The sequence below is a fragment of the Equus caballus genome, chromosome 6 (genome assembly GCF_041296265.1).
Source record: "Equus caballus isolate H_3958 breed thoroughbred chromosome 6, TB-T2T, whole genome shotgun sequence".
NCBI lineage: Eukaryota > Metazoa > Chordata > Mammalia > Perissodactyla > Equidae > Equus > Equus caballus.
Genome location: NC_091689.1, coordinates 92,719,201 through 92,745,930, shown reverse-complemented (window position 1 = coordinate 92,745,930; position 26,730 = coordinate 92,719,201). Strand labels below are relative to the sequence as shown.

General features: G+C 40.8%; 1 long non-coding RNA gene across 1 annotated transcript in view; it reads left to right on the top strand.

The window, feature by feature from the left end:
• The first annotated feature begins 1,632 nt into the window (after positions 1 to 1,632).
• Positions 1,633 to 26,730, top strand: part of LOC138924848 (uncharacterized) — a 79,602-nt gene continuing 54,504 nt past the window's right edge. Inside the window, exon 1 of the long non-coding RNA XR_011440166.1 lies at positions 1,633 to 1,840. This is a non-coding gene — a long non-coding RNA (uncharacterized lncRNA). The remainder of the gene's footprint in view (positions 1,841 to 26,730) is intronic.

The following is a 26,730-nucleotide window of genomic DNA, read 5'->3' as shown; positions in this document are numbered from 1 at the left end:
AATAAAATTGATACTTAACGGTCACACACAGAAATGGGTTAGAAAACAAAACAAAACATCCTGACCTCATGCCATCCTCTGCCCCCTGACTCCCCTCACCCTTCCTTAAAGTGCTTCCCTGTCAGTTCAGGCCTGAGCTAGGGCTCTGGTTTATCATCTCGGGGTCTCTCTCAGCAGAATCAGATCTGTCACATGGTGGGACTCAGGATTCATTTTGCAGCCAAAACCCATTTCTTGCCTGTCCAGGATGACCTCCATGTTTTTGAGGATTCCAGATCCTAGCATTCTCTCTTCTTTCTCCCCTTCTCTAGAGCAACCAGCTTAGCCCAGCCTGTCCAGTTGGGCTTCTTTGTGGACTTCGTGCTGGTGACCCACCTCTCTGGTTTACGGTCTATTGTGCTTAATCTCTTGTCAGTTCCTTATTTGGAGCTTGGGACTTGCTGCCCATGTAACCCTGGGTGAATGAACTAATCTTCCGTCCTTTTCTACTCAGCTGCTCTGCCATACCAGCAAAGTGAACACCCATCCACTGCTCCGCTCACCCTATAGGTGCCTGACATGTGCCATCTAACGGCCAGCAGGTGTTAGCCTTTGTAAGGAGGTTAGCTCTCCTATTGCTATCATACTGACTCCAGCTTTCTCGTTCCTCCCCGATCGATCTACCTGCATAAGGAGGGCTGAAATCTCCTGTAAGCAGGGTATCCTATACACTGGGTCCTCAGTTAAATTTGTATTGAAACAACGACTAGACGAATGAAGTTAGCCTGGCACTGTGCAGCCTCCTATGTAGAAAACTAGATATCGATTGTATTTCTTTCTAAATTATCTTAGTTTTTCTTTTGAGAAAATGAGAATTATCCTAGGATTTGCATTTGAAAGGTAGTTATTTAGATCAACAAGTCTCAATAGTGGAATCTTACATCTTTATATTTGACTCAACAGCTCTTTTTAACACAATATTAAAATTTGTCATCAGTCTTACAGTGATCTTTGAAATGTTCACTTCCCATAAATGTGCCATTGCTTATATTGATTATTATTATTGTTGTCTCTTTATTAATTGAAATAATAAGATATCTTGGATATAGGCATGGATTGGGCAACGTTAATGAAGTAGTAGTCAAACTTGTAAATTCCGTTCTGCAAAGTTCAAATTTCTTTCTAGATGAACATAACATATCAAAGATCTGAAGATCTTGTGCCAGGTGAACCTATAAAAAGGGATGTCTTTGAAGATCTGGGAAAAAAAGGTGAAAGAAAAATACCAGAGGGCCTCTAAATTTCCATGGCCGTAGGTGTCACCCAGTTCTGCATCCATCAGGAGCTAGGAATTGGCCAAACAAACAAGCGTAAAGCCCATGCCTAACCCAGTGATGGGCCATTGTGACTGGACTTCTCTAAATGTCTCGGGATTCCAATAGAATTTGGTTCTTGCTTTTCGGTGCCTTCCATGAATCCATAATCTTGGGGCCTAGCAAAATGAGGTGGCTAAAGTCTGCTGATAGTTGCTCATTTCAGTATGTCATGGCCCCTCTGTCAAGGGTAGCAACAAGCTTTCGGAACCAGAGCCGTGGAGAGGTTCCTGCCTCCACAGCAACGGCTTGGAAAGGCAGGCAAGGAATGGATTGTGCTGTATTCTCAGTTCTGCCTGCTTTATGCCTTTAAATAGGCTTCTGTTTTTAAAAGAATTGACTCTCATAGATGCTTTATGTTTAATTGGCCTCATAGAGGTTAGGAAGGACTTTGGGAATCCCTGAGAGCTCTGAGAGTGCCAAGTTTTTACCAAGAACCTAGATCTAGCCTGGGGCCTGTCTGGAGCAAGTTTCCCCAGGATCCCAAGGTAATTCAGTTATGACCTAGATTTGTTTATTATTCTATACCTTTCTTCCCAATCTGAATAAGTTTTATGGATCTGTTTTCTCTCAGGGGGAAAATTATGCTAAAAAGGTTATCACCTCTGCTTTTAATCTTGCAATGTGGAAAAACCATAAATGCCTCAAATCCCATAAAACTGTAAGAAAATTAAATTTCCGTAAAAATTATTATGACTTTTCCAGACCTATTTATAGCCTCATATGTATTATCTCTGATCCAAAAAACAAAGAGACCAAAAACACACAAACAAAAAACCCTGAGAGGTAGGTATTCTTCCTTTTTTACTAGATGAAGAAATAGAGACTTGAGGAAGTTTAAGCAGACGGCCTAACATCACAGAGCTAAGTAACAGATCTGAACAGCTTCTCCCTCATCCGAAGAACGCGCGCTCCCCCTGAACGGTAGAAACGCACATTAGGAGTGACTATTAACCAGCTCCGTAGAGCTTCCTTGGTGACATTAATGAAGTAATATTAAAGCTCATTTAATTAATCGTTTCCTAATAACAATTATAAATCAATTCTCTGCCCAAGGATATTTAATAAATTGAGTTTTCTTTGTAATGGAAAAGTTGGTATATATATATATATATATATATATATATGTATATATATGAAACAGAAAATGGGACATATGACATTATATATTCTAGAAGGGAGCTTTATCAGTCATTTGACTAAATGGGAAGAAAACAGATGAAATATTTTTCTAAAGAACAATTACAATGGCCCTGCTATGAACCCCCCAAGAAATTCTCATATAAGAAATACCATTATCCCTCTCTGGGCTACCAGATACATAGAATTTTGGAAACTGCAATAAATTTTAGGCCATGATTTATTATTGCTATAGGCCAAGAAAACACATTTTTGGGCTTTGTAGTGAGATCATATTAATAAAAACTATTACTTTTAGTCTGAATTCTCTAGGGAGCACAGTAATTTCTGAAATAGTAAGTAAAAAAGAACATATGCAGGAGAAATTAAGTGAACTATGTGTTATTAGCAAAAAAACGATTGAGGTTCCAAATTTAGTTGAGTGTCAATTACCAAGTGTCTCTAGATAAACTGCAACTTTCTTATTGTTCTTAAAAAACAAACGAACAAAATAGATAAATGCACATGAAGTAAATTTCAAGAGAAACAGCAGTGTGTGATTATTACATTTTTAGACAGTTTGGAGAAGTGATCCCAACAAAGGTGATACAACTTACTCAAGTTATTTTCTTCCAGCGGCTTGTGTTTTTTGTTCTAACAGTGTCTTTTAAAGAGCAAGCATTCAAAATTATGATTAAGTCAAATGTATTAATTTTTTCTTTTATAGATTGTGCTTTGGGGGTTTTAAACTATGAAATCTTTGCCCAAAACAAGGCAAATCACTAGATGATTTTTGAGTGTTAAAGCGCTTAGGAGGCAATTTTCCATAAGTCTCTCACATTTCGGCACATTTTTGGGAGCAGGGGCACTAAGTGCTCGATTGCTCTAGATTCTCTTTTCAAGGATGTTTGCATAGCAAATAGTCTTGGAAGGTAGAGATGTGTCTCCCACTGGAGCAAAAGTCAGGTTTGTTTACTGACAATGTTTTTCTCCAGGACAAAGTTTGGGCATGTTTACTTCTAGCCAGTTATAAAAGATTAGGATTCCCTAAGTTCAGGTTTCCATATAATGCAAACCCACTTCATGCTCCTGGCCCTCTTTGAAACACTCCTGTAGGACTTGGGAAGCAAAAGAAACTGATGCTAACAGGAAGCTTATGGTTCTTGCTCTGCAGTGAGTATTAAAGCCTTTTGCCTCTGATGGAGGAGTCTTGTGTCTTGTGCCAGCCCCCATGAAACAGACAGGCTAAGTTGTTAACTTACAAATAGGCTAAAATCTCATAACTTTCACAATTCTTGATAAAACCAACCTTATATTTCTGGGATAAACCCCACTGGTTATGATTAATTATCTTTTTTATATAGTGTTGGATCCAATTTGCCAAAAATTTTGAAAAGAATTTTTGAAACTATGTCTATGAAGAACTCGAAACTCTAGCTCTGCAGAAGTGATCTGATAAGATTGAGTGCAAGTACCCAAGGTTAAGATCGAGGGAGCACTGGGATCCCAATAACAGACTCAGGGCAGGGAAGGGCGCCCTGCTTTATTTAATTATATTCCGCGATAACTGGAGACTGACCACGATCAAGCTACCCGCAGTATCTCGTGGGAAAGGATATGCTAACAATTGACTTCCTGGCTTCTCCCCTAATGTCGTCATTAACCAATAACAAACGAACTTTTCAAATTCCTTTTCTCTGGAATATTGACAAAAGTCTCATTCAAGTATTCCTTTTGTCTCTATTTTTTATCATTGAATTTTAGTTAATACCCCCCAGATGATACAATTGGGATTCTGATATTTGCTGCACCAAGGACAACTTACAAAATAACTGTCCCCTTTTTCAGCTCTTTTCTTTAACGGTCACGTGAACTTGAGCGTTGGTACAAAGGACCTGACGTGTCTTTACCAGGAGGGAAAGTGTCCTGATTTCTTGTTTGTTTGCTTGTTTTTGTGTGTTGAATCTCTCATTTATTCCCTGCTTTTACTATTAAAAATTGTAAATCTAAGAAAACTTGAAAGGATTTTAGATTGAACATCCATATACTCATCACATAGATTCTATGATTGTTAACTTTTTCTACATTTGCTTCATCACGTATCTTTCTATCTTAATTTTTACACATTTTAAAGTAAGTTGTAGACTTCCTTTAAGTACGTGCTACTTACATTGGTACGCTTGACCCACGTTCTGTTCAGCATGCATATAACTAAAGTTTAATATTAGTTCTGTTTGTAGTTTTTAAAGTAAAATTTACATACAATAAAATGCACAAACTTTTACTCTATCATCCTATGATTTTTGACGTACTATACACCTATGTAACCCAGACCACTATCAAGATAAAGAGCATTTCTGTCACTCCAGAAGCATCTCTCTTGTTCCTTCCTAGTTACTTTCCCACTGCCATGCCAGAAACAACTAAAGTTTTGATTTTTTTCCATCATAATTTCGTTTTGCCTGCTCTGGAGCTTCATGTAATAGGTATCAGATGGTAAAAACATTTCTTTTTGCTCAAGCTTCTTTTATTCCGTATAATTTTTTTGAGATCCATCTCTGTTCTTCCACGTAGCAGTTCGTGTCTTTTTATTGTGGAGTCGCACATCACTGGACGCATGTGCTACACTTTGTTGATCCATTCTCACATTAAGGAACACCCAGGAATGTTCTTAGTTTTAGACCATTATGAACATTCTTGTACAAGTGCTTTTGTGGACATGTGTTTTCCTTTCCCTTAGATAAATACCTCAGAGAGAAGTGCTTGATTATATGGTAGATGTGTTTATAAGAAACTACCAGACTTTTCTGCAAAGGGTTGTGCATATATTTATGATTTCAAAAGAAATGCAGGAAAGAGCCCCTGCTGATGAGTTCTTTTTACTGGAGGGAGGAGGGGTGAGGGTGCTGGGGCGGTGCATGTGCCTCAGGGTATGGTCTCTTGAGTTAGAGTCTGTTTCCCTGTCCCGTCCCGGACTGCTCTTTTTAAACCTTCCTTATTTAGCTATAACCACGGAGTGCTTGAGATCTAGAAGGGGGAGAAAGGAGGAAATGTGTGAGGCTCAGCCAATCCATCTGCACCTGCTGTTACATGCTTTGTTTTTTTTTTTTGAGGAAGATTAGCCCTGAGCTAACATCTGCTGTCAATCCTCCTCTTTTTTGCTGAGGAAGACTGGCCCTGAACTAACATCCGTGCCCATCTTCCTCTACTTTATATGTGGGACGCCTACCACAGCATGGCTTGTGGTATGGACAAGTGGTGCCATGTCCGCACCCGGGATCCGAACCGGTGAACACCAGGCCACCAAAGCAGAATGTGCACACTTAACGACTGCGCCACCGGGCCAGCTCGTGTTACCTGCTTTATATCCCAATTAGATTCTAGTTCCACCTAATTTTTTTCTAGCCCTGTCCTAGTATGCTCTGAATTGCCTCCCCCAACCTCCAGTTTTTAAAAAATTCATGGCTGCACAGGAGCAGGGCATATAGTCCAGCCAGGGCTGTGTAGTGGGAAAAGAGCACACCGAACCCTAAATCCTCCCCTGCTCCCCCTCTCCCCCCACCAGTGTGCCTGGCCCTCTTCCTCTCTCAGTTGCTAGTCCCCTTCCACCCCCCAGGCCCTTCTCCACACTGGGACCTAACCAGATTCTGTTGGCTCAAGAATTTCCCGGAATTTTAACATTAGTTAGATCCACCAACTTCTGCAGTTTCAAGGTGGCTTCTGAGGTGTGTTCAGGCGAGCAAGGGAGCAACTACTCTAATTTTTCATCATTTCAGGAGCTAGAACAAATACATGTGTATGTATTTTAAGTCAGACTTATTGAGATATAATTTATGTAATATATATTTATATAGTTTAGTGTAACCACTCTTTTCAGGTGTACAATTTGATTCAAAGTTTTTGGCCAACATAAGTCTTGTAACCAGTATCACAATGAAGATATGGAACAGTTATCACCCCCAAAATTTCCCTCTTACCCCTTTATATTCAACTTTCCCCCCAGCTGCCACCTCCCACAGCCTCTGATCTGATTTCTGTCCCCATAGCTTTGGGTTTTCTAGAGTGTTGTACAAATGAAATCATACAGGATATAGCATTTTGTGTCTGACTTCTTTCACTTATCATGATGCTTTTGGAATTTATCCATGCTGTTATGTGTATTGGTAGCTCATGGAACCAATATTTTTAATATGAGAAATTATCTCAAAGAGTTAACAGGCAACATGGTAAAGTGTTCTCCAGAGAAATATTTTCTTGAACTAATTCCAGGGGGCATCAGTTCTATAAAGTAAGATTCTCACCCCATCTCAACTATTTTCCAATCCATTAATAGCATGTAAATTATCTTACTTCAAATCCTTAAAAATGTTTTTTTTCCCCATTTTTAAAATGAAAGCTCTGAACTTGAAGCTCACTGTTTTGCAGAAAAGCAAGCTTTGATTAAATAAGTTTGGAAATGCTTCATGCTATAGTCCCCTCCTGAAGCTTCACATTAGCATATCTAAGGTTCAGAAAATGTCTGGATTAAAGAAATCTGGTTAATGTTGTTTAAGGCAGGGTTTTCAAATTATTTAGACTATGGAAAAGCACTAACAGAACTTTCTGTGATTATAGAATTATTCTCTATCTGTGATGTCCAGTATAGGAGCTAGTAGCCACTTGTGGCCATTGAACACTTGAAGTACCACTGAGGAATTGAATTTTAAATTTAATTTAATTTTTAATTTAAATAGCTACATGTGACTAACGGCTTTGTTTGTATTGGACATGCAAGTATAGAGTCTTTTAAAATTTTCTCTGCATGATGCTTCTTTTTGCAGTGTCACTGGGGTATTATCCCATGCAGGATGAACTCCTTAATTTGCAGGGTCTGAGGTAAAATGAAAATGTGAGCTCCCTTGTTCAAAAAGCAGGAAAATTGCCATTAAAGGTGCCAAAGTAGAGAGCGTTTTCCCTATCTTCTGTGGTCTCTTTATTGACCTGTCATGAGAGTTTCTTATTTGCTATTTGATGTCGTTCTAGGTAAAGTTAAAACTGTAAATTATTAGCTTGAATTTTACCATTCATCTTTATATTGTGCGACATCGGAGTAAAATAGAAATATAAGAACATTTAACTTTTATGTGGAGTCTCCCAAATGGCACAATTCATAATTCATGGCTTCTACAAACATTTGTCTTTTTTCCAACCAAAACAGTGGAAATGCTGCACAAAACTTAGTTGGCTGTTTTTCTTTCACTTCTTGACACATGCACGTTCTACCAATGCTCGCCACCTTAGGCTTGCTGACGGCTGGGGAAGGACGAAAAGGAAAAGGAATTATGAGTTTCCTGATCCTCCCCTTTCCTTCTGTGTCATCACTTCTGGCATAAGTGATCAGCTGATACAGGGAAGTAACATGGATGGAAAAAGACATGATCGGGTTCCTTGATCGTGTGTGTGTTTCCAGGAGTGTTATTGCCTTCTTTCTGTGTTCAAAGTAAGCTCTGGTTCAAATGGAAAGCAAGGTCTTTCAGGGCTGCCAGACCCCCACTTACTCAGATGTAGCCATGATGTGGTTACCTCGTACTTCCTCTCTTTGCATCTTGCTGAACTCCCATGCACTGTAGCTCCACCAGAATTCTGTGCTCATGGGGCATTGTGAATGCTATATGCAAACGAAGTGCCAGTGAGTAGGGTGGACATCTCTGCTGACATGCATGCCATTGTCCCCTCGGACTTCACATACAAAACCCAAGTTCAAAGATAAAATTATTAAGACTTTTAAGATGGCAACAGCAGAATGTTCCAGCAAGTGCAGGGCCTTTCTGAACATGATGCCCCGTGCAGCTATCCAGGTTGCAGACCCATGAAGCCAGCCTCGATCCATTGGAACACATTTTATAAATATTACTCTAACCCAGTATAAGGTTTCCTCCTCTGTAAAGTGAAGATAGTAACATTATCCACTTCGTAGGTTGTTATGGGAATTAAATGAGTTAATATGTGTATTACTCAGCAGTTGTTCAAACAATGCTGTGTAACAAACAACTCCAAAATCAGGGGCTTGCAGCCGCAAGTGTTTTCTCTCACTTATAGTCCTGTGGGTAGGCTGGGTAGGCTGGATCAGTTTCAGGCTCAGGTCAGCCTGCTTGGGGTTTGGGTCTGGGTCTGCTCCCCAATTCTCCACGTTCTCTTGGAAGCAGCAGCCCTCAGGGCATGTTCTCCTCATGGCGGATCATAGGAGCACAGAGAGGGGCAAACCACACAGCCCCCTGAGAGCTACTGGGTACTTTATACCCTCAGGCATTCCATTGGTCAAAGCAAGTCAAATGGCCTAAGTCAGCGGGCAGGGATGTCTGCTCCACCACAGGGGAGCAGGGCATGAATGTTTGCTGAATCATAATCCAATCCAGCATTGTGCTACTCTTTGGACTCAATTTGCCAATTTGTCTTTCTGATTCTATATCCTGTGTGGAGCTATGAAAAAAAGGAATTTGAAGTTGCTGCCAAGTTTTCTGAATCTAGACTCTACTAGAAGATTGTGTGTTTGTGGGTCTATAGTACAAAACACTGGGAGGACCTCATTGGAGAGCTGGCTGACTCATCACATGCCCTGATTGCTCCACAGTACAGAATCGAAGGGGTCCTGGGAGGCAGGGAGGAAGACCCTGTGGTGGTCTTGGGTGCTGGACCTGAGAGTGGTCACGACCAGGCTCAACAGGGAGCCTTGGAACTGGCTTCTGGGGATGCTGAGAGCACAAGAGCAGCAGTCAGACTCAGGGTCCTGAGACTTCGCCCCCTGCCCCCCAGCACTCCACAAGAACCACAGACACTGATACAGCAGCTTCTCTGTGCAGCACTTAGGCTGGGCCCGAGAAGACTTTGCTGTCGAGATGCCTCTAGGCACACCACGACAGGAGTCGCCAAGAGATATGTCAGCCTTTCTTTTTTTTTATGTATTCTAAAAACAGGGTAGAGTTTTTTGCTTGATTTTTATTTATTATAATAAATGCTATAAAAAGCGGGGAAGGTAATGATCGTCTGCGTTGTCTTTGAAGAGATGTGAACTTTTCAATTCCAAAACTCCTGGAGGAGGGTTTGCTCTTACAATAGTAACTCTTTTCGGCTCTTGGTTTTCTAGGAGAGGAGAAATCTAAGGCAAGAGGGTCACGTGGTTCACATGCTTCATTGTATGTCGTTAGACCCGGAGCATAGGTGTCCGTGATTTATAAATAGCTAAATTGTCACACAAACGTCTCTCAAGCTTTAGCATCTTTTCATAGATGAAATCGTTGCTTCTCAAAGAGCAACAAAAGATCCTCAGAAATGAGACAACTATCTGCCCAGCTATAAAATATACGCCCCTTCTCCCCAATCCTGTGAAACCCAAGACTACAGCTTGCACCCCGAGGAGGTAGGAATACCATTCTGTTGTCACCCCACAGTTTAACTGTGGCAGCTGCCAGAGATGCTAATCTGGAGCTGATGTGCTGCTGGTGTCCAAAGGCATAATTACAAGCGGGTTGTTTAATATGTTGTTCTAAGTGGTGGCTCCGTCTCTGGACTGGAGCACAGCAGTCTGTGTCATTCATTCTGTGGCTGTGGGTTTCGGCATTTGAGCTAACCTGGTCCTGAGAACAGAGGTCCTTCATTGGAAAGGGCTTCCGTAGATCTGTGAAGCCACTAAATGTGTTTGCAAAATTAGGGCACAAATGCATACGAGAATTTTTCTAGGACGTGTGTCCACGGCTTTTAACAGATTCTCAAAGGAGTTCATGACACAGAAAGCTGTAGAGCTACTAATTTAGAACATTGTTTATAAGGAAAATGGCCTTTCAGATCCAGAAAAACAACTTACAAACAAACTTTTGGAAGCCAGCCTGTTGGGAAGTTGAGGGCTACAAATATGTCTTTAAATGATGACTCATACTAAAATACGATTTTATGAAATTTTCAGTACATGCTTGCGTTGATTTTGCTCTCAGTCCGAGCTGATCTTAAAGTGGTCTTACACTTCTTACCCACTCTCCTCTTCCCTGAAATTACCCAAGGGACCAGGGGCTCCAATAGCAGATATTTCTATGAAACGGTTTATCTAGGCTTTCGTATTTTTAAATTTGCATGTAAAATATATCTAAGTCCCTAAAGGCCCTTTGCTCTGCAGAATCAACGGGTCAGAGGCAAGAGAAAGAGAGCACAAGGCTGTGGTTGAACGTGAAAAATAGAAGTTTGGGGCTGAGGACACCCTATAAGAGAATGACACTGTTGATCCTTAGGGACTTGTAAATAATTCTGAATACATGCAGCCCTGACCCAAGGCTTTTTAAAGTTCAGAAACTGAGGGCTAATTTTATGTGTCCTTGCTGAATTTTCACATGGTCCATAGTGCCTGCTTCCAGCTGGAACCGGACGTGGAAATACTTATACTGGAATAACATTTAGGAAGGGAGCCCCTGGGAGGTTTCCGATCAAGCAGGAACCGGGAAAAACTGAAACACACGGGAGACCGCCTCATTGATTATTTTCATCTTTTCTTCTCCCTCATCCTAAGAAAATCTCTGGGCTGACAAGGCTCTGTACACAAGAGACGTGGTGTGAGACATAACCGCTTCAGAGCTCCCTGGAAATCCAGACTTTAAAGAGGCTAACAGTAAAGCCAGTTTGTATGCCCGTGAATTCCTCAAGAAACCATCCTTCCCACAATGTTGGTATCACAGCAGGCTGCCATATTTTTGCATTAACTTGTTTTTCTCGATTTCTGGCAAATGAACTAGGTGAACTTTCTTAGAAGGAGCAGCCTCCTAATTCTAGTCAGATTGTTCCTAGTTGCTCTCAAAAAGCAGTTTATGTATTTATTTTTGCATAGCATCTACTAAGATTACTAAGAAGCATAACACATACAAATCAAAATTTGAATAATGATTTTACATAACCCAGAGTAGACTTCTATATTGTATTTTATCCATGTATTGTCCACTATAGCCAATAATATCTTAAAGGTCTATCTGTGGTGTCAAAATGGTGGCTCTGCCTGCATGTGTAGGAGCAACAAGTTTTAACAGGAGCAATGGGAGCAAAGAAGACAGATCTGGTTGTTGGACCACTGAGCTCTTTGCTTCTGTACTTACCTGGCAGGAGTGGTGGGTCACTTCAGCAATGTCTCCACAGACCCAGGTCACATGAAAAATGACAGATGTGCCCCTTTCCCAGCTCTGAAGTCTACTGTGAATTGAAATCAGTTTTGTTTTCAGCTAAAGCGGGTAGGGCAAGTCTATATTGTGCATTTTGCTTATGCGTCGTGCTGTGCTGTTTATTGAGTACAAAACCAATTGACCACATTTTCACATTCTGTAGCAAAATTGTACTTTGAAAATATAGCGCTTCTAAGAAAAGAAATAGGAAGAGGAGGATGTTCCCATGATTTTCAACAAAAGAGAACTCTCACATCTTAGCCAAATTGGGAAATGATTTTTCATACCTTCATTTTCCTAACAGATACTAAAATTAACCAAAAAGACTTTCTCAGTGATCTCAGATAAACAAGCTGAATGTTCTTTCTTGAATGTTCCAAAGTTGAACTATTATATCATATTATGAGTTCCTCATGGGCAAACACTGTATCTTATTTATCTTCACGTTACTGTGCTTTTTCCTTCCTTTTCTTAATTCCTCAGAGCCTGGCATCATGACTGGCGCATAGGACAAGCTCCATAAATGTTGATTTCCTTGGCTCAGTTTGGTCCAATGGAGTACAGAATTCTAGGGTTTAGGCCCAAATTTCAAGCATGAACATCTTTGGGCAAAATTGTTACATAGAAAAATGTGCCTCCAGAATCCATCTACCCTTCCTCTCACTGCGTGCCTCACATGTGCCGGTGTAATTTTGCTCTTCTCTAGTCGAGATGATAGATTTCTACTGTGACACTGTCACCAGGACTATTTCTCTTAATTAAAGTGTTTCTTGATAAAATAAGAGCAGGTCATGTAATACATTGGGGGAGAGCTCCACATAGTTTATTTGCTTTGAGCCCCTGGGAATGACCCTTGTGGTAACAGGAGAGACGTTTCAGGGTGTGCTCCCCTGGCAAAGCCTCTCTGATCACAAATCCCATCAAGCAGGAAATATCCCTAGCTTCTTAAGTTTTAACGACTGCAGAGGAAGCAGCATAGTATCCCCCTGAGACAACACGGTCTTTCCCTTCAGTTTGCAGATGGGAAAATTGAAAAATAGAGCAGAAACCACTGCTCAATTTGACATAATGAGTTAGGGTCGGAGTTGGAAATAAAAGCAAGGAACTGGTCTAGATTTTCCATTGTGTTAATACTTTATTTACCCAAAGATGTATAAATTAACTTGATCTACAACTCTGACTCTTTCTTTAGAAAGCGGTAATTATATTTCCCCAAACTGTGATTAATACACGTAATAAACTGAAATTCTCCCCATGGTATCCAGGCATATCCAGATTTCTGGGTCGGTATGTATTGTGCTCATAAAGTTCAATAAACCTTTTTTATGCTATTTTGAAATAATTCAAATACAGTGACAATTCTTTCTTTTTGAGGGAAATCATATTTGCTGTGGAGTAAATTTGGATAAAGTATTCTTCCCCCGCATGTCTGTCATTTCAGCTAGATGTTGAAGATTGGATAATAAAATTTTGATTTCACTGTGGCATTAATATAATATCTATATAGGAAGTTTTCTTGATTTTTAAAAGCTATTTCAAGGGTATATTTTTGCAACAAACCACAATTTTTGTTGGATTCTTTCTGTTCTAGCTCTTCCTCAAAAGTAGAGAGTAGGACGAAAACAACTAAGTCATTTTTAAGTCTTCAGCTTTGAGAGGCAAGCAGCCTTCTTTGTAAACAAACTATCTTATTAATTAGGCTTTATCAAATTTATGTAGTAAAATTTATTTAACAGTGTGATCTGAGGCACAGCAATATTCTGATCGTATTTTTAGTTTCTGAAATAAAACATAGAACAGACTTCCATTCCACATGGGAATGGCAACTGTTTAGAGGGATATGTTGACTATTTTGGGCAAGGAGAGTACGGTTTTGAGATCTGCATTAATAATAGAAATAGCTGGGTCAGCTTTAACACCCTTTGTTTGTGACTCTTTCTGCATGCTCTTGTCATACAGTGTAAGCCGGCAGTTTTGGCCACTTAATGATTGGAAATATAGAATAGAAAACATAGCTTTCTTTAGAGTCTTGTCAGATGGAAATTCCAAGTGAGGTCCCTGATAGTTTAGTTAAAAAATCATACCCAGTAATTATAGCACATTTTAGAATAGATAACTTCTAAGACAAATTCCCACGTGCTTGGAGGTTAAATCCATACCTGAAGACTGATAGAGTCATCACTGAGGTTGGCTATTTTATGCCCCAGGCAATGGTTGGCGCTTCAGTTTTACACAGCTTTCGGAAGTGCCAAGTTGCGCTTTTGGAGTGCGTGGGACCTCTGGGAAATTAGGACATTCATCTCTCTTTAACCTTAGGCTTTAGTTAGAAAACCGCTTGCGTTCTACGTCCCATAGGATTCTGTATTAATGAACCCCATATGTGCCAGCCTGCATGTGACTTCAAAAGCAGGCGGGAAAAGAATGGCTGCTGCTGGTGAATGCGCTCTTAGTGAGCTGGAAATGGCATGATTTTTGTATGCCACAAATACAGCGCTGTTTCTAATTGACTTAATGCTGGTTGGTGGTCCTCAATATCCGTGTGGTTATCCAAACTTTATGGTTTCTGTGCTAAGACACTAGGGGAACACAAAAGTGAGGAAGAACATTTATGTGGAATGTCTATATCATAATAAATCTCCCAAGTAGCCTATCTAACAATTGTTGTCTTACTTTTTGTAATACTTAAAAAAATTAAGTATGATGTAACATCCATTGTCAGCAAATAGACTGGAGGTACTGCCTCTGTTAACTCTTTATTTGGAAAATTATGAAGCCTATGTTGGACATTAAGACATGTGTTTTTAAAAAATTGAATTCTGGTGTGTTTATCATTTAGAGAATAAGCTTTCAGTGTCATCTACACTTGAAGTGACAGAGAGCACTTTATTTTGGTACATATCCTTGAAAGGTATGGGTCTCAGCATTAAGCTTACTAAATTTCATGAGCAGATAATCTGTATGGCAAAGTATTCTAATAAACCTGGCACTCAAATTTTCATTAACACTGACAACCTTTCTATTTAAACCCTTGGTTGGACACAGAATCTTGTTCATTCTTGTGTAGAAGGAGCAGCAGAAAGAGAGAGCTTTATCAAAATATTTAATTACCTTTTCAAGCCAGAGATGGCATGAATGAACCAGTAACGTGGTTAGTTTCTAGGTGTTCAGATAAATGAAAGTTTACTGTGCAAGAAATGAGTGCCTATCTGAATAATCCAGGGTAATCTTCCTATTTTAAGGACAACAGATTAATTAATAACCTTAATTCCATCTGCAACCTTACTTCCTCTCCACAATGTAATTAAAAGAGTCTTTAAAAGTGAAAGAGGGAGGCAGGTGAGGAGGTCAGAGTGCATTCATGTGAGCACTTGACCAGCCACTGCTGGCTTTAAAGAAGGGGCTGCAAGACAAGGAATGTGGGTGCCTTCTCGAAGCTGAAAAGGGCAAGGAAATGCATTCTCCCCTACAGCCTCCAGAGAGGGACACCGCCCTGCCAGTCCCCAGATTTTAGCCCAGTGAAACCTGTTTTGAACTTCTGGTCTACAGAATTGTAAGATAATAAACTTGTGTTGTTCTAAGCAAAAAAAAAAAAAAAAAAAAGAAAAAAGAAAAAAAAAGAAAGAAAGAAAAAAGAAAAAAAAAGAAAGAAAGAAAAAAGAAAAAAGAAAAAGACAAGGAAAGAATTGAGTGCCCTTTATTGCATGGAGTAGATAAGCTTCTACTTTTCTACTCTGCAGTTCAGGGCTAAAAAGGCAATGGCTGCTGAGGCCGTCACCATGTCACCTGTGTTACGATGAGCCGCCTGAGTCAGGGTGGACTCCTGCCCCATCAGGGAACACAGACACGCATTGATCTTTGTGGCTTTGTGTATAGGGGTGGGGGCATTGAATGTCCTCTTACTTCCCACAATCTGTGAATAATTGTCTTTCTCTTGGCTTTTCAATGTTCGTGTCCACTGGATTATTTTTTTCCTTAGCCTACATACATTCCTAATATCCACTTTTCTAAAAATAAATGTCTACTCTAAAATCAAAATTTTAATTATTAGTATATTTCCTAACTTTCACAAATGAAAATGTTGACGCTCAACTTTAGTGAGATTACAAGAACTTGGTTTCATTAATTCTGTAAGAAAGCTACACCAAAGGGAGAGTTGGGAATAAGAATTTATAGCGAATACCAAATAAAGAGGAAGGCAAAATAAAAAATAAAAGCTTTTAATTATTCAAATAGCAATAATTATTATAATAATCTATGTGTCATCATTCCTTAAAAAATACATGTCTATCTACCCATTGTAATGATTTGATTATTTGAGCATACAACCTTGCTTTTAATATATATATACTATGCAAATATGAAAAAAGTCCTTTGGCTATAATTTATTTAAACTGCAATATATTTATTCAAGTCAAATTACTCTCAGCTCATTGTGAACATGTTATTTTTATTTAGTAAAACAAACCGAAGGAAGAAAAAAGCAGTCAAGTTTCAGAAATTCAGAATCTGCAAGAGGGATTAGAATGCAATGGTTCATCTGTGTGCTTTAACTTATGCAAGAGCATCTGCATGGAATGCAGGCTCAGTAAAGTACACTCAGAACGCTGAGCATGCCCGGGAACCCCACGTGGGAAATGGAGACGTCGGAACGTTGCGAGGCCCGGGGGTGAAGGTGGGGCTCCTTCTGTAGGGAATTGTTCCTCTGTTCCTGTCCTGAGAACTTAATTCTGGGCAGGAAATAACTTTAGGAGCAATCCCTGAGAAAGGAATGGGGGAGTTTTTCTCCCTAGGGTAGAAATAGTTTGTCTCAGACTACAAGTCTGGAGTAATATGGACTGGATTTTGAGGAGGGGGGAGATGACAAATATTTATAGATAACGTATTAGGAGTGAAGAATTATTCTAAGTGCTCTCCATGTATTCGTTTATTTAATTCTCACAACAACATGAACGTCGTACTGTTATTAGCACCACCATTTTCTTTTGTGTCGGGGGAGAAGATTGGCCCTGAGATAACGTCTGTTACTAATCTTCCTCTTTTTGCTTAAAGAAGACGGTCCCTGAGCTAACATTCATACCAATCTTCCTCCCCTCTGTATGTGGGAGGCCGCCACAGCACAGCTCAATGAGCGGTGTGTAGGTCCATGCCTGGGATCCAAACCGCTGAACTCCGGGCCACTGAAGCGGAGCATGCAAACTTAACCACTAGGCCACCAGCCAGCCCTTAGCACCCCCATGTTACAGATGAGGAACAGAGAGGTAAAGTAAATTGCCCGAGGTTACACAGCTATTAAGTGGCAGAAGCAGGGTCAAACCCTGGCAGTCTGGCTCTGCAGATGTGCAGGTCGCCACCCCGTGAAACTGCCCACCCTTGAGAGGGGCCTGGTAAATCGGTCAGGCTTAGATTAGGCTGCAGAAAGCAGCAGCATAGGTTAGTATGCTGACTATTATGACTATGATGCAATGTTGTTTCTATTATCTTTCTCTCTCACGGTTCCTTTAGACTTTATTCAGTGGGAGAAATCTCCTAAGCCTGGACGAAAACTTTGCAAGCTCACGATGTTTCTGTTTAGTCTTAGATCATAAACCGCCAAACAGGGAAGATAGAGTCAAAACATAGGCTTGGTTTGAATTAAATCAAAACTCTGATCTTGATATAAGTTCAGTTCTTCTTCCCACTTCCCCGGACAGGAAGGGCAGTGGGCAGAGGTGGGTGGCGAGGTTGACTGCTCTCTTTCTCCCTCTGCATCCCCCAGAGCCAGCCTGTGAAGACAGGAGGACCATGGGCAGGTCGGGGCTTGCTGCAACCGATAGCACCCTAAGCTGCCTTCTGCTCCGGGCTGGGCAGGGTTCAAGATGATGTTTGCTCTTGTGGATAATTTTCGTGGCCTCCTCTGCCTGCAGCTCCCTTTCCTAGAAGGATACAGCTCTCTTCCGGTGGTCACCTGGAACCCTCCCTGAACCCCCTAAGCAATCTCTTCCAGCCTCTTCCTGCTGGGGTCCCTGCGCTTCTCCCAGTGGCCTTTGTGGAGCAGGTCCGAGACAGTCCACTCCACCTGACTCCTGCGCGGCCTTCTCTGGACCCCAGGAAGCACCCTGCACCCCTCGCCCTAACAAGTCTGAGTGCAGGCCCATCTCAGCCCATGGCACCCTCTCAGGTCCCTCAGTGTTCATCAGCTACTCTCATCCTCTAGTCCCAGACAGCAGTCAGTCCCTGGTCCACTCTGCCCCCCAGCGCTAGGGGTAATGGTCTAGGGGTTTTGTCTTGTTCTCTGCTTCATCCCCAGCACCTAGAGTAGGTGATCTTGTTGCCTAATAAATATTTGCTGAATTAATGAATGAAATCGTCATAGTGCTTTCTTTATTAAAAACCCCTAAAGCCATTTCCTCAAATTTGGCAACCTACCCTTGGGATATTTATCAAGATTTCTTTTATTTAAATTCTTCGCTGTGTGTCTTTGACAAAAAACGCATTTCTTACAATCTACTGTTTCGCTTCATCTAGTGACGATGTTTTAATCAAAATGTCAACTGTGTGAGTACTATGTCCAGTTTTGAGTAAAATGAGAAAGGAAACAGAAGAGTTTTGCCTTTTTTTGAGGGCAGGATGACAAATAATGAGATTATCAGATCTTTAAACACAGATGTGTTGGCTCCAAATTTAACTTCACTGTCTTCAGCTCCTAGTCCGTCAGTTACGCTAGCATTTCCTGTTGTGGCACGAGGTCACCCAATTCTCACTTCTAGGTTTGTAGGACAACCTGGTTGCTCTTTCTTGAAAAACAATCTGTCTTTAAAAGTACATGGAAGCGCATCTTATAATTGAATAACCAGGAGATGTAAAGAAACCAGAAGAAGAGCCACCAACGTGTTCACTGCCCGGAGAGGCCCTCAGTTTACCTTTCGTTGAATCATCTACATAATTTTTATCTCCACAACAAGGATCCCAGTAGATATACTCTTGGTAATATGATTTTTTTCACTCTAAATATGTCACAAACATGTGTGTCCTCTGTATGTCTGCAAAGGAAACCCAGCTTTTCTTTCTAGGAACGGGAGGTTTTGTTGTGAGTTCCTCAGATTAGCACCCTGCTCCCTGTGGACGCTCAGGGGACGCGCGTTGGCTGAACCACGTTCAACAGCTGCTTTGTTTTTCTACAACAACATGAAACGTTTGAAACAAACTTGCCAGTCACTGTAACGGTTAACACTCCCTATGCAGTACTCTGGCCTCTGTGGAAACATGTGAACCTTGTGGATCCTACACTGGGGCAGACTGATTCTTCAGTGACTTCCCATGGAACTCGTCTCAAACACTGTCATCCGAAATTCATTAGTTCTCTGTATAACTGTGTCCCAAACAACAAGGGTTTATACTCTACAATTTCTCTTGGAATGCTTCAACGCTCAAAGTTCCCTGGAAGTTTAATGTCTTCTAATTCTTCAGTCCTATACCTATGTAATATACCTTCACGGTTTGCCAGGCCATGGGGACTTCTGGTTGCAGTTATTTCACTAGACTCGTGAGGAATATTCTGTCACCTGCCACTTTGCTTGCAGTTCAGAGTAAGAAACATAAATCCATTTTTCCATCAACAATACCAAGAGGTACCACTGCTCATCACGTTAGTGTACGTGGAAGCCTATCTTCCTCAAGCGAAGCCAGAACAAAACAAACAAAACAACCACAGCAGCAATTTGTCCCCTCTCCTAGTGTGCTTGGTTGTCCCAAATCGTTGAGGATCTACCATTAAATAATTCATGTACTTTCTCACTTGTTGGCTCAGCATTCTATCATCCTTCCCATGTGACAGGCTTATCTTCTCACTCTTCTCAAAATAGACCACATGACTCGGAAATTAAATACACACTCTTATAAGAAGATGATGACTTACATTGCATCACTAGGTAATCATGGAAAAGTAGAAAACACTACAAGAAATGTGAAAAATGAGTTCACTAATTCTAGAAGTCTTTGTTTATTCCTAATCATTGGATCCAGGCCACATATTTTTGAAAATGTACCTTTATCTACATCTTCTTAATTCACAAATTCTGAATATTTCCTTCTGTATTTCACTAGCCTAAAAATCCCTCAAGTAAATGCTCAGTGGAAACTACATGCACTGTTCAGGCACCGAATAATGGAAATTTTATTACAATCACAATTTAATATCTCATGCTTTTTTTTTTTTGGTGACGAAAACTGGCCCTGAGCTAACATCTGTTGCCAATCTTCCTCTTTTTTCTTGAGGAAGATTGTCCCTGAGCTAACATCTGTGCCAATCTTCCTCTATTTTTTTGTATGTGGGACCTGCCACAGCATGGATTGATGAGTGGTGTGTAGGTTTGCACCAGGGATCTGAACCCGTGAACCTGGGGCCACCAAAACAGAGTATATGAACCTAACCACTACGCCATGGGGCCAACTCCAACACCCCATGCATTTTAATTGCTTCCACAGTTCACAGAAACAATGCAGACATACACATGTGTCCAAACCCTGAAAACTTTAGAAGAGTCCCCCTCTTTGCTATCTGAAGGTACCATGGTTGCCACAGAAAGGAGAAAGAAAGCCTGGCACTACCAGGACTCAAAGTTCCTTTTCATGATACTCGTTGCTGACATTCTTCTGCCTGCAGTGTCAGATTGCTATCAACAAACGTGAATTGCCAGAACAAGGGTGCATAGAAAACTTTTGCAGTACACAGGCCAGAGAACACACCAGTTTCTATAGGCAAGGTGTGAAGTTATCAAGAGTCATGAAGGCAAGCCTGGGTCAAAGCACAGCATGCCAGCTCACCTGGAAGATGTGAGAATGTTTGAGATTTGACTAGTTGGGCTGCGGAGACGATTTAGAGATCTAAGCTTAGGAGGGAATGGAAGGGTTACGGAAGGGTCATGATATGCAAACTAGAGTCAGTGTCCAGAGCTCCAGGCGGGGCACTGACACAGGAAGAAGTCCAACTCAAGCACAAGGCTTGGGCCAGAGAGGAGCTCGAGAAAAATACAAGGGAGCCGAGCTCAGAAAAAATGCAGTGGAACTGGGCAAAGAGATAATAATCTACCCGAATCCATAATCCGGACCACTGACATTCGAAAAGGGAAACTTTTGCCTTCTGGTTCCTTTTGCAGCAGCCTTGCCCTTCTGGGCAGGTACAGGCAAGATTTACAGATGCTCATCGTAAGTTCTGATTTGTGTTCTTCCTAAAAGACTTTTGAAAAACTGCAATGGCTCATATTTTTAAGTGGATAGCCAAAGCTTTTCCCATTTAAATAATTGCAATGGATGCAATTCTCTATGCATTGCAAATATTGACATTTTAAAATAAAAATTGTTGCATCACACTTTCAAATGCAGCCAGTGGAATCTAAACAACTCAACAAATTGATGTTGACCGTAACCCATTTTAAGAATACGTGACTGTTTTCTGCTCTAACTGTCAGAAATTTTGTATTGTTCCTTTTCCTCATTGGACATATATTTTCCGTTCAACTGCCACCAAGGAATTTCATTCAATGTGTTTTATGTTTGAAAGTCTTTTTCTTAATTACTCCATCATACTCCTCTGCAGATATATGTATATAACATAAACTGAGATTAAACGTTTTAAAATTTCATTAGACTTGATAATGTTTTCTGAGTTGGATTATAATTATAATTATTTTTAGCACAAAATTGATCATAAAATAAACACATACACATTTCAATAATTATTAACTACGGTAAAATTTATCAGAATAGATCCCTTAACTAGATGAACGTCCTCTCTGAAGAGTTCATGTATTTTTGGATATCCTTATTGCTCAAATAAGACAGGGTTCAGTATCAATTCTATTGCAATATTCTGTTTTGTAAGCATTCAGAAACTTTCTCCAAGTAAATAAATAGACGGAAATGAGGAATTTTATGTATCATTGTCAAACAAATTTTTAAAAATTCTTTTGACTTCTATGACAAAAATCACATATTAATCTGCTAACAAAAATACTTTTAAACAATCTATCATCTCACCACTTCGTCAGGCCCTTCTTAAATTTTGTTGAGAAAAAAATACTATTGACTCCCAAAAATATTTGTAACCTAATTCTTGGAGTCATTCCTTTTCTCAACACTGGCATCACTATTTCCAGGTGACCCTTTAACACCATGGAGCAGTACAACGTATTAACACTAGGGATGGGTGAGAAGCGTGTCTTTGATAAAGTGGGGAAAGAGCAATTATGAAAGTGGAAGGGAGAATCTGATTGCTTCTCCATCAGAAGAGGATTCTCAAGCAGACCAGCTGTAGGAAAAATTACGTATGAAAGTGGAAGATCTGGAATTGATTACCTTAAACCTTTCTGGACTGCCAGAAAGACAAATAAGTGGGTCTTAGAGCAAGCTAAGCCTGAACTGTCACTGGAGACAAAGATGATAAAACCGAAGCTGTCCTACTTTGGGCACTTTGGGCAAAGAAGGCAGCATTCTTTGGAAAAGATGATAATGCTGGGAAAAGTAGAAGGCAGCAGGAAAGGAGGAAGACCAAGTATGGGAGGGATTGACTCCATAACGGAAGCCATAGGCACGAGTCTGCAGGAGCTGAGCAGGACTTGTGGGGACAGGACCTTGTGGACAGCATCATTCATAGGCGTTCCAGGAATCGGAGCCGACTTGATGGCACATAACAGCAACAAAACTATCCATGGCCACGAATGTTTTGGAAAGCCTTCTCACATCCCCAGGGGCTTCAGTATTCCAATTGTTTGCCTACAATAGAGGGCAAGGTCCTCTGGGGGAGCCCTTGACTTGCTACCACTCCAGTCTTATCTCCAGATAAATTCTCTTGCAATACTACTTGAATCTCAGGCTAGAGTAAAATCCTTCCCTTAACCAAGATAGAACTTTGAAACTTCTGTCAAGTTGGCAGCTGAAGTTCTTCCAGAAGTTTAGCTGAGAGGCCACTATCTTCCCATAGTCAGTCTATTACAGAGTGTCTTCTCTGCTAACAAATCAGTGACGAATTCCATTGGGATCAAACATAAGTTTTCTTTCTTTCTTTTTTCTTTTCTGGGGAAGATTAGCCCTGAGCTGACATGCCGCTGCCAATCCTCCTGTTTTTTGCTGGGGAAGATTGGCCCTGAGCTAACATCCGTGCCCATCTACTTCTACTTTATATGTGGGACACCTGCCACAACATAGCTTGATAAGCAGTGTGTAGGTCTGCACCTGGGATCCAAACCAGCAAACCCCAGGCCACTAAAGGGGAGCACGTGAACTTAACTGCCATGCCACCGGGCTGGCCTCAAACATAAGTTTCAAACAAATGACCAAATAATAAAAAGAAATTGACCTATGGGAGCCAAATTTCATCAAGAGTGCAAAAATCCCCAAGAGTGGTTCTGTCTAACTTAGAAATTTCTTTCATTATTTTTAGGAACTCAGTCCCAAACCCTCCTATGGCTCTACACTCTTTTTGTGGCAGTAGCTGGTCAGGTGCAACTTATTTAATGTCTAACAATATTTGTACAATAGTGGAGCTCAGAAACTCTTAGGTAGAGCTTTTGAAAACAAATATAAATTGGATTTAATATAACTTTCTAGAAGTAAAATCATACACTGAAAACTAAAAACATTGAAGTAGGGACATAAAATGGTTCTATTCCAGCATTTATGGATTCCATTTGGTATTGCACATCCACTCTCTCCTTCTTCCAGATGAGGTGGGCTTCTGGCTTCTGAGGTTCTCCAAAGTGCTCTGAGTGAGATCTAAGAAGGTCCAGATTGTGTTTATTGTTGCCGTGTTGGACTTAGGTGCCCCTGCATTGTGTCACACTCTTCAGTATTGACCAAGATGTGCAGGAAGATAACTTAGAATATAGAAGCTTCAAATGCCCGCAATCCAGTGGGGCTTAGAAGACATGTAGTCTAACCTCTGTGTGCCCTCCTTCTACTTTACAGGCAAAAAACACTGAGGAGGTGACAGGACTGCCTCTAGACTGCAAAGCAAGGAGAAAGCAGATCCAGGAGCGATTGCCTGGACATTATTTGGTCTTTCAATCAGCAAATCTGGGTAGGAAAAGAGAACCACTCTAGGATTTCAATCAAGATGAGAATTCATACAGGTTATTAGGTGCTTACAGAATTATTACAAGTGCTGAGGGAGCGAAGGTCAGGGAAAATTTCCACCAGCTTCCAGGGAATCAGAAAGTTGCAGAAAACTACCAACAACGATTTTAGCGGATGGCAGCATTAAAGCAGGTGAGTTATAGGAGAATGGCTGAGGCCCGTTCAAAATCTCATATCTACTGTCTGCCAAAGCTCTTATGTCTGTCTGCCAGTGCCAGAAAGAAATACTATTGTTTCGGACTCTCTTTCGCTTTCTAAATTTAACACGCAGGCCTCTCATCAGCAAAACCTAATGAAGAACGCTGTTGTCAAGGGATTCTGAGAAATGCAGTTTCTAGGTTTCCAATATTTTCAATACAGGGCAAACAAGAAGAATTGTCAACAGAAAATCTAGCACGATCACGTCGCTGTGAAATTGCAGTCTACTTGAGTCACTTTCATCTTTTGGGATGAGCATGTGAGCCACTGAGCCATTTATCTCTCAAATTCATTACTATGGGTTGTTGTACATGGATGATGGTAGGGGGTGGGTTGTGAGAAGGGGAAATTGGAGAGAAGATTGAGGGTTAGGGCAACAGTGGAATTGTCCAAGGTTCTTGTCTCGAAGGATCATAAATATATTTCTAGAAATATAAAGAGATAGAGGCAATTATATTTACCAGAACTCTTCTCACAAAGAGTGTGTGACTAAGCCAAAATCCTTGTAGGTAAGAGGAGCTTTGGGAGGTAATATCCTAAAGGGACTGCTAAGTTTCTGCTAAGATAGATAGACAGAGTCAAAATCACCAACCAAAGACCAGTGGGAACACACCAGTATTCACAAATTTATTTGTTAGTTAAGTCTATTAGCTTCATGCAGCAGGCGAGACCGTAGCCAGGGGAACTTTGGATGTCTTAGTAAAGAATACTTGAGAGGGGCTTCTTACAGGGTTTGGGCCTGTGGTGGGTGGTTCTGAAAGGAGCTTAGGGAATCCAGGGTCACTTTATGCACGGATGCTGTTAAGAAATATGGGCAGTTTGCTGATTGGTTGTCTCAAAAATTTTGGTCCAGAGGCAGCAAGATCAGAATGGAACTAAAATTGTCATTGATAAGGAAGCATAAATTACTCAAATTGGGATGTTAGTAATTTTTGCGGTAGCGGTTCAGCCTTGCCTATGTTCTGTTAGAAACTTTTTTTCTCCTGTTAGTAACGTTGATTATGTTGGCCTTGTTTGTATCCTGTTGGAAGCATCGAATTTTGTTAGGAACATTGCAGTCTGATTGCCCGCCACCCAGATTCTCATTTCTCCAGTAGTTAACTGTCCAGATTTTGCTTTGCTAAGTAGGTTTGCAGGTTTGGAACCAGAGCTGAACTGCTCAGAAAGCAGATGGACCGCTAGCTCTCGCTGTCCTTCCTCCTGGCATCCACATTAATGCCGAACAAATATTTAAGCGAGTCAATTGAGGAGCACCAAAATGTTAGACCTGCCTGGGGCACTCTACACACCCAACCCATTTATGGGGAGGGATGGGGTTTATTAGAAACTATATACAATTTGCTTTCAGTTTTATCAGCAACGCCTCCAACTGATTCTTTTAAAATTCTATGATAGGGAAACCAATAAATGAGATGCAGGTGTCGATGGATGTGCCCCTTTTCCCCTTTTGCCCACCCTCCAGCCCCCTTCCCCTCTGGTAACCACTAATCTGTTTTCTTTATCCATGTGTTTGTTTATCTTTCACAAAAGAGAGAAATCATGCAGTATTTGTCTTTCTCTGTCTGGCTTATTTTGCTTAACATAATACCCTCAACGTCCATCCATGTTGTTGCAAATGGAACGATTTTGTCTTTTTTTATGGCTGAGTAGTTTTCTATCGTATATAAATATACCACATCTTCTTTATCCAATCATAAGTTGATAGGCACTTGGGTTGCTTCCACATCTTGGCTATTGTGAATAATACTGCAACGGACATAGCAGTGCATAAATCTCTTTGGATTATTGATTTCGAGATTTTTGGATAAATACCCAGTAGTGAGGTAGCTATATTGTATGGTGTTTTCTATTTTTAACTTTTTGAGGAATCTCCATACTGTTTTCCATAGTGGCTACACCAGTTCACATTCCCACCAGCAGTGTATGAGGGTTCTCTTTTCTCCACAACTTCTCCAGCATTTGTTATTTTTTGTCTTGGTGATTATAGCCATTCTGACAGGTATAAGGTAATATCTCATTGCAGTTTTGATTTACATTTCCCTCATGGTTAGTGACATTGAACATCTTTTCATGTGTCTGTTGGCCATCTATAAATCTTTGGAGAAATGTCTGTTCATATCCTCTGCCCATGTTTTGATCGGGTCGTTTGCTTTTTTGTTACTGAGTTGTATGAGTTACGGTCACCTTTTAAATAAAACTGTCGTTGTTCTTTATGACCATATCCCTCCTGTGAGAGAAATGCTCTGTGCACTTGGCGGGGTCCGGTGGAGGGACTGGGGTGGAGGCAAGTCCATAAGAACAGTGGTTGGAGAGGGGTATGAATAGAGTGGCAGAACCAGGACCAAAAAAGCTGCATCTGTCCTTTTCTGGGCTCTGCGGCATAGAGCTGGAAGTAAGCCTTTCACGTATGCCCACTCCATTTTCACAGGAGGCAAAAATCAGAAGAGCGGGACGAGCCATGGGAACTAATTAAGATTGGAGTTGCACACGATGTTGACTTAGGGACCCTGCAGGCGAGTTTGCCTTTCCCCCCAGTGGAGGAGGAAGCTGTGCAGTGTAGGGGGCTGGTGTTTTTATTTGTTGAGGTTCAACTTTGTGAAAATAAGGATACCTACAACAGGGTGCTTTGTGTTAATTCCTGACTCAAAAATTAAGCTGCATTTGAGGAGCGAGTTTCTGTACTTTCTTGAGGAGAGCAGAGGAAGAGGGTAATTACATCTTAACAGGACTGACATTCATTTTCAATAACATGTTGTTGTTCACTAAGTCGTCATCAAATA